Source organism: Tenrec ecaudatus, chromosome 11 (genome assembly GCF_050624435.1).
Source record: "Tenrec ecaudatus isolate mTenEca1 chromosome 11, mTenEca1.hap1, whole genome shotgun sequence".
Taxonomy (NCBI): domain Eukaryota; kingdom Metazoa; phylum Chordata; class Mammalia; order Afrosoricida; family Tenrecidae; genus Tenrec; species Tenrec ecaudatus.
The window spans coordinates 135,499,977-135,507,978 of NC_134540.1; the positions used below are offsets into that span (position 1 = coordinate 135,499,977).

Sequence of the window (8,002 nt, forward strand, 5' to 3'; positions counted from 1 at the left end):
AGCTGGTTTGAGCTGAACTGTCCCTAAATTCTTCCCCACGGAAGAGTGTATGGTCCTTATCAGAAGGGAGTGGGCCCTACCTAGGATGAGCCAGACAATAGGGGCCAATTGCTCTCAGTGGCAGCCAACTTTCAGGCTGCGAGCCCTCAGGCAGACAACCTTCAAGCTGGTAGCAACCATGTGCTTGCAAGCAGTACTTCTAAATTAGCGTTATTACAGGGGGAGATTGTGGGGAACCACTTTTTTATAGGAGAATGTGACTGGGATGCATCTCCAACCCTCAAATGGGACAGCCTCTCTCTAGGAGAGTCTCAGCCTCCAGACTCCTTAAAATATGAGCACGGAGAATTTTTTTTTTTTTTGTAGTTAGTTCAAGGGTCATTTGCTGGCCTTTAGGAGTGTTTTCCAGTCCAGTCAAGCATGGAGAATTTTGTCTGCATACACTTTCCCGTTTTCAGTTTCCCGCGTGGCTCAAAGGGCAGAACACCAGAAAGATGTTTATTTATATTTTATTGACTAGGTGAAGACATTCAACTGTGTGGATCCTAAATTATAGATAACCTTGAGAAAGGAATTCTGGGACACTTCATTGTGCTCATGCTGAAATTGTACATGAATCAAGAGGCAAATAGGCAAATAGAACAAGGGACTACTGCATGGTGTAAAAGCAGGAAAGTTGGTTGTTGGGATTGTATCCTCTCACAATTTTTATTCAAACTATGCTGTGCAAATCATCACAGAAGCTGGTTTATATGAAGAAGAGTTAAGACATCAGGATTAGAGAATGGCTTATGAACACTAGGAGCCTTGGTGGTGTGGTAGTTACTGTTGAGCTGCAATATGCATGGTCAGCGGTTCGAAAGCACAATAAGCTCTGCTGAAGGGTGATTTGAATGATTACTCCTGTAAACAATTACATTCTCAGGAACCCAAGAGGTTTGCCGTGACTCACCATTGACTTTTTGGCTGTGAATTTGGTTTAATACATACAGATTCTTCAATCTTGCTTGCTGAAAGTGATGAGAACTTGAAGCATTTGCTAATTAACAGCAAAGATTTCAGCCGTCTGTATGAATTAGAACTCAATATAAAGAAGACTAAAGTTCTCGCAAGTGGACCAATGGGCAACATCACGATAAATGGAAAAGTGTTGAAGTTGTCAAGGATTTTGTATTGCTTGAATTCACAATCAATGATCATGGAAGCAGAAGTCAAGAGATCAAAAGATGAATTAAATGGGTAAATCTGCTGCACAAGATCTCTTTAGAATATTGAAAAGCAAGGATGTTACTTTGAGGACTAAGGTGCACTTGACTGAAACCATGGTACTTTCATTTGTCTCATACACATGTGAAAGGTGAAGATTGAATAAGGAAGACCAAAGAAGCCTTTGAAATATGGTGTTGGATAAGAATATTGAAAATACCATGGGCTGCTACAAGGACATACAAATCTGTCTTTGTAGATGTATCATACTGGAGGATAAGGTATTCTGCAAATTGACAAATGATATCTGGGCAGAAACATTGTGCACAGGTGAGGCACGTCTCTTTCTGTTCTAATAAAAACATAATGTTGACCTTTCTGTTATGTAAGTGATCCCAGGTAATACACATGCTACCAGTTGACTTATTTTCCTGAGGAATGACCCCATGTAGTGTGCTTGGTTTCTGTTGCTGGACCTTCAGCAGTGGCAGTAGCCAAGCTGGCCTTGGTGAGTGGTCGGGCATTTTGCTAAGCTCATGCATAACCACATTGTCCACTTGTTCATGAGACTATTGGGCAATGACTAGAGTGCTTAGGGAAATAGAATGATTGGTTTAAACAGAACATGTCATTTTAATCCAACTTGATTGCTAAATTCCTCCTCTGCAGAGGCTGGCCAACCAGTTAACCCATGGCCCCGGCCCATGCATATATAGTCACACATCTGGATATTCTGCTCACTACCAGGTAAACTGCCTCTTGGACAATTGTCTCTTCACCACAGACTTCAGGGTGTAATGTTGCAGCTGTCCACTTTCAAGTAGCACTTACATATCTTTAAATCAAGCTTGGGTTTTCTTCTCCTTAGTCAACAGCTCATAAAGAACTCCCCATGGGGCGACAGGTGTCAACTGTGAGAAAGAGAGTACTGTAACAGGAGTGAAGACCATAGGCATAAGGTCACTGTCATCTTCCTGAACTGGAATTCTTCTGCTTATATCAATTTAAGTCAAATTTAGTAGGCTAACCATCTATTTCACTCTTAGGGACAGTGTGCTTGATTTATCAATGCCATATATCTATACAAATTAGATTCTTCTGACTCTGCTATCCATTTTGTATTCCTCCCTACCTTTTCTCTATCGATAAGGGATGTCTATTGGTCGCCACAACTCTGGAACTCAATTAGCCCAACTGTAGTTAGGTGTGTTCGTTCAATTGGGGCAATCCCTGCTGGCAAGCCTTACCATCTAAAGTTGCAATCATAGCAGTCTTCAGAGATGCTGGAGCTATCTTCCCATGCTTGCTCCTTCCTGGTGGTAAGAAGTGTGTAGTAGTTACATAATCTTTTGCCAATTTGAGTGGATAAAGAATGAAGAGGTGGAGTCTCGCCTGTCAATCAGGTCTTAATTCGGCCTCTGTGTGGGCAGTGCCTTCTCCTGAGGATTCTGGGACCTCCTGTCTTCTTCCTTGGAGGTCGGAGACACTCTGTCTCTTGGCTCACTCCCTGTGAGATATTGCAGCTGACAAGACACATGGAACTACACTAGTGTCCTGAACTAGAGGGGCCACGTGGAGACCTGCCAACACTGAGATGCTCACAATGCCACTGGATCCACAAGACTTCCCACCAACTGGCCTGTGAATTTCCTGCACTCAGTGCCATTGCATATATTTCATGAGTCTGAAGATTACTTTATAGATTAGTATTGGACATATGAACTAATATCAGGCTTCTGGTATTGGTCTGAACTGGGCTGAGATGGTTTCTTAATGTACAATTACTCTTTATGTAAAGCTCTTTCTTATACACATATGAGTGTCCATAAATTTGTTTAACTAGTCTACCTGGACTAACACAAAGTGTGTCCTTGGAAACTCCACTATGGTATAGGTTGAAACTGCTAATTCCACTCTAATATGCCCATTTCCCTTAGACTTTAGACACCATTTTCTAGAGTAGATCTGGTTCTACAGCTTGACTTAGTGCAGGTTATTTCAAAATCCATGCTACTTAGGAGTAACCAAATATACTATTAGATCCTTTCAAAATCTCTTGAGGTAAAACATTATATTAAAAACCTCCTTCGTGAGTGCTTGCTTTGGCAGCACATATACTAAAATTGGAATGATACACAGAAAGTTAGCATAGTCCCTGTGCAAGAATGGCATACACATTTTTAGTGTGTCATGTATTTCAATACGTGTGTTAGTCTGGGTAGAATCAAATTCATAGACACTCATATGTATACAAGAAAAAGGTTTATATACAAGAGCAATTGAATTTTAAGAAAACACCCCAGACCAGTCCAGATCAAGTCCATAAGTCAGATATTAGTCTATATGTCTGACACCAATCTTTAAATTCTCTTCAGACTCATGACACACATGCAATCATGCCAAATGCAGGAAGATCACAGGCCAGTGGGTGGGAAGTCTTACAGATCCAGTGCCATTGTAAGCATCTCAGTGCTGACAGGGGCCACATGTGGCTTCTCCAAGTTCTGGGTCCTGGTTGTATCAGATTAGATCCATGTGGCTTCTCCTCAGGGATGCCTTGCAGGCCATCAGCCTGGTCAGTAGAGAATTTCCAAGGAAGTGAGCCAAGAGAAAGAGAGAGTTTATCTATCCCCTCCAAGGAGGAAATCCAGGAATTCCCAGAATTCTCAGGAGAAGGCCTTGCCCATGCAGACGCCTCATTGGTTTTATGTTGGTTGGCAGCCCAGACACCATGCCTTCACTCTGTATCCTCTCGAATTGACACCAGACTATGTACTCACCACAGACTACCACTTGTCAATTTGACACGTTCACATAGCTCTTTAGTCATATATAATTTTCAAACAAACAATAATAAAATCATATCTGTATCTAACAGGATAAACTAAAATGCATATAATTCATTATGTGCCCTCCTGATTTAAACATAACATTTGTAAATGAACAAAACAGTCGAGTTCAATTCTTATCTAACTTATTTAAACTATTCTATTGATTAAAAAATATATATGGCATTAGGCCTCTGAGAGCCTCAAGCCAGATTCAGACTTTCTGTGAGTCATTCTGACCTCTGTCAGCATTTTCCTTAAGCAGCATGGTTTGTGAGAAATTCAAATGTTGATTTCTACCCCAGAGGAGAAAATATGCATTAACAGTATTCATTTTTGCCATTTCACACCGGAATAACCAAAAACTACAACCAATCAAAATGATCAACACTTTAACTTCCCATATTCTTTCCAAGAAACATCCCAGTAAACTGCATAGACATATCTGACCTCCAGGTACCCAAAGAAGAACACTGCCTCGAGGCAGAGGTCATCCAAGGATCCACTCTCCATCTTTATGATTTGTTTCTCCAGTACCCCACTCCCGTACCAATTGTGTTAGACAGGGTTCTCTAGAGAAACAAAACCAGGATATTTATGATTTATATATATACACAGCATGAAGGAATATAACAGCTAATTAGTCCACACAGCAGTAGAGAGGGCTCAGTTCAACTCACTTCTACAGAACAGTTAATATACTAGAAATCCTTTAACTCACGAGGGCTGCTGTGTCCAAGATCAAGGAAGCAGGCAGATTAGTCTTCTGTAGAACAATGCAGACCATTCACCCACAGGCAGCAAACAGGAGGGTAAGTCACCAACAGTCAGTCAACAAGATTCCAATGGTCCCAAGCACAAGTGTTGTATACACCAGCAACATAGTGAAACAGGTCTCGAAGGTACATCAAGCTCTAACCACACAATCTCATGGGTTGGGTATCCCACAGGTAGTGTAGCTCACCAGTTGAAGCAGAGAACTAGTTACGGCAGCCACACAACAATCACCATAGAGCAAGAGCGAAAGAGGTGGGGTTTGCTAAGCCATTCATCTCTTTGCACTCCAATCAAACTGAAACCTTATTAATTCCTTATGTTCCTATGACCAGGTTGGCACAATATACATACCTATCACAACATGTCAGTTCAAATATCCTCACAGAAGAATTCTGCGGCTAGTGGAATTAAAAAGCATTCAGAAAGCATGAAGGACCTCAGTTTGATGACCAAAATACAATTGAGACACATGCTGTGTGGAACAGAGTCCAGAAGGAAGAAAATCAGAACTGAAAGTGAATTACCAGAGATGACTGAACCATCTATTGATAGAGATATATCTTAAGCAGAATCAAATTGTTCTTTCTCTATCTGTGCTCCAAGATCCGACTGTAAAGTTAACTAGGAAAAGGCAGAACGTAATTCCATCCACTCCAGCATCGAGTGCAAGGAAAAAGGTGAAAACGAGTCCAATAAATGAATCTCATACTGAAGAAGTCTCTGAAGCCGAAGTTCATTTTTCGGGTATTTCTGCATGTGAGCCTTCCACAGTAACAAGAACCAAAAGAGGGGAGGCTAAATGACTCAGATTCAAGTGAAGAATCACACACAGAAGATACTTCTGATCCTGAGTCATTATCCTCAGTCATTTCTTCATTTTTGGAGATTGCAATCAGAAGAGCCACCAAGGGTGTGCACAGAAGTACAGGCACAAACTGAAGAGGTAGCTAGTAATATTTCACCAGGAAATATAAACCAGAATTATAAAGGTTTAGATATGAGACCAAAGAAATGAAAAATGAAGGAAAATTTATGGATGATAAAAGTTCCTCATTGAAGAGTCTCTGTGGCAGTCACCGAATCTGGTGTCAATTTAAGGATTACGAGTGTAGGGGTGGAATCTAGGCTGTCAATCTGCAGATAGCCAATGAGATTTATGTGGACATGGCCTTAGAATTCTGGGAAATCTGGTCATTCCTCCTTGGAGGTAAGAGACATTATCTCTCTCAGTTCACTTCCTTGGAGACTCTCTACCCACAAGGAGGACTTCCTGCGAGGCACCCCTGAGATGTCACATGGACCTACCCTGATGCAGCCCTGGGAACTGGAATGGCCACGTGGAGACCCCTGCCAGCACTGAGATGCTTCTACCACCTCTGAATTTGCAGCCACTGGCCTGTGATCATTCTGCATTTGGCACCATTGCATATATTTCATGTGTCTGAAGAGGACTTTATAGATTGGTATCAGACATAAGGGCTAATATTGGACTTATGGCCTTGTACTAGACTGGGTTGGGATGTTTTCTCAATATTCAATTCCTCTTGTATGTAAATCTCCTACTTATACCCATCTGTGTGTCCATGGATTTGTTTCTCTAGTCTACCCGGACTAACACAGTCTCTGAGCTCCGTGACAATAGCTTTCATCAGGTAGTTTCTCAGACCCATCAAATTCTAACTTACAAGCTGTCATGAAGTCATTAGCTCAGACATAGACAATTGTGTAAATAGGCAGAATGAAATAAGAGAGAATCCCGCAAAAACAAATGACTTGACACAGTTTGGTGGCTCAGTTGATAAAAGATAAAGAGTACCCCCAAGATATATATATCCTCATAATATATAAATAATATTATATATATATATATATATATATATATATATATATATCCTCATAATCAAACTGCACAAGTCTGTGCTCAACACCTCTCAGGATAAAGGTGATTCTCTTTTATTAGCCCTCTGAGAATGCTAGCAGTCGGAGAATGAGGAGAATGAGGAAGACACCACATGTTTTGTTGGAAATAATGATCAAAAGGAGTCAGTGAGTGAAGACTTGGGAAGTGTCAAGTGAAACTGCTTTGTTTGTGACTGACACAACTCCTGGATCGAGTGCTGAAAGAAAGTTTTCACTTAGAAGAAGACAAGACTACCGAGGCTGTCACACAGGAAGAAAAATAGGGAGATAATGAAAAAGTGCAGAGCTATCAGATATTGGCAGAAGTGCAGTTAATGAGGCCAGTGATGAAGACTTACTATACAGCCCTAATTCTAAACTTCTGAAATTAACAATCAGCAACATAAACCCAGGTCTGAATATTAAGCAGCAGCTCAGTGGTATATATATCCACAATCAAAATAAAAAGCTCTCACACAGATCAAGGAGAGAACAAAAAATGAACTTCTGCAGAAAAGCACCATTACCCCTAATTTTGAAAACAACTAGTGTTTCACCTTATAGAGAATCAAAATTTCAACTTAAAAAAAAAGGTGGATATTGGGAAGAGCAACAAAAAGCAGCAGACAATGATTGGTTTGGCACGAAAGCTCCAGAATTGATAGCTGACCTAAAAAATGACCTCCATGTCCTGAGGATGGGAGCATAGACCCCAAATGGTTTTATAAGGAAAATGATGAAAAAGGCTTCCCCAAGAACTTCCAGATTGGAACCATTGTTGACGATCCAGCCGACTTCCATCATTCACAATTCCCAAGGAGAGTAAAATAACTACTGTGAAAGAAAGAACCACTGACCGATTCCCAGTTCAGAAGATTTAGTGGACGGAAATACCTGCGAATCATGGCTGAAAAGGCAGCAAATGCTGAAGGAAAGAAGTTTTGAGAGAAGAAAACATTTTGCAATTAAGGTTCACCAAGTAAACCAATTTCATGTCTTTTATTTATTTACTAAAGAGATTTTGAAAATTAACACTATACATTAAAGTAGAGTGACCCCCCCCACACACACACACACTCCCCTGCCCAAAATCTATTTAATGGACTCATACCAACAAACTCCAACTGGCTCAACTTTACATTTGCTGCACCATTATCCCACATCCTTACCAGGATTCTTACAGGTTTCTGTCTGTACACATTAGAAAGCTCAATACTTCTTTAGGAAACTATGGCACATCCTCCTGAGCCACCTTCTAGAGTCACCTTTCAAGACTCCCTGAGACTGAAGTT

At 40.8% G+C, this 8,002-nt stretch overlaps 1 non-coding gene and 1 pseudogene across 1 annotated transcript; both read left to right on the plus strand.

Moving 5' to 3' along the window:
- The first annotated feature begins 3,299 nt into the window (after positions 1-3,299).
- Positions 3,300-3,404, plus strand: LOC142461940 (U6 spliceosomal RNA). The gene has a single exon (XR_012787104.1). It is a non-coding gene; the product is annotated as a U6 spliceosomal RNA (small nuclear RNA).
- A 1,768-nt stretch (positions 3,405-5,172) lies between these two features.
- Positions 5,173-7,679, plus strand: LOC142461082 (deoxynucleotidyltransferase terminal-interacting protein 2 pseudogene; annotated as a pseudogene).
- Positions 7,680-8,002: the final 323 nt, after the last annotated feature.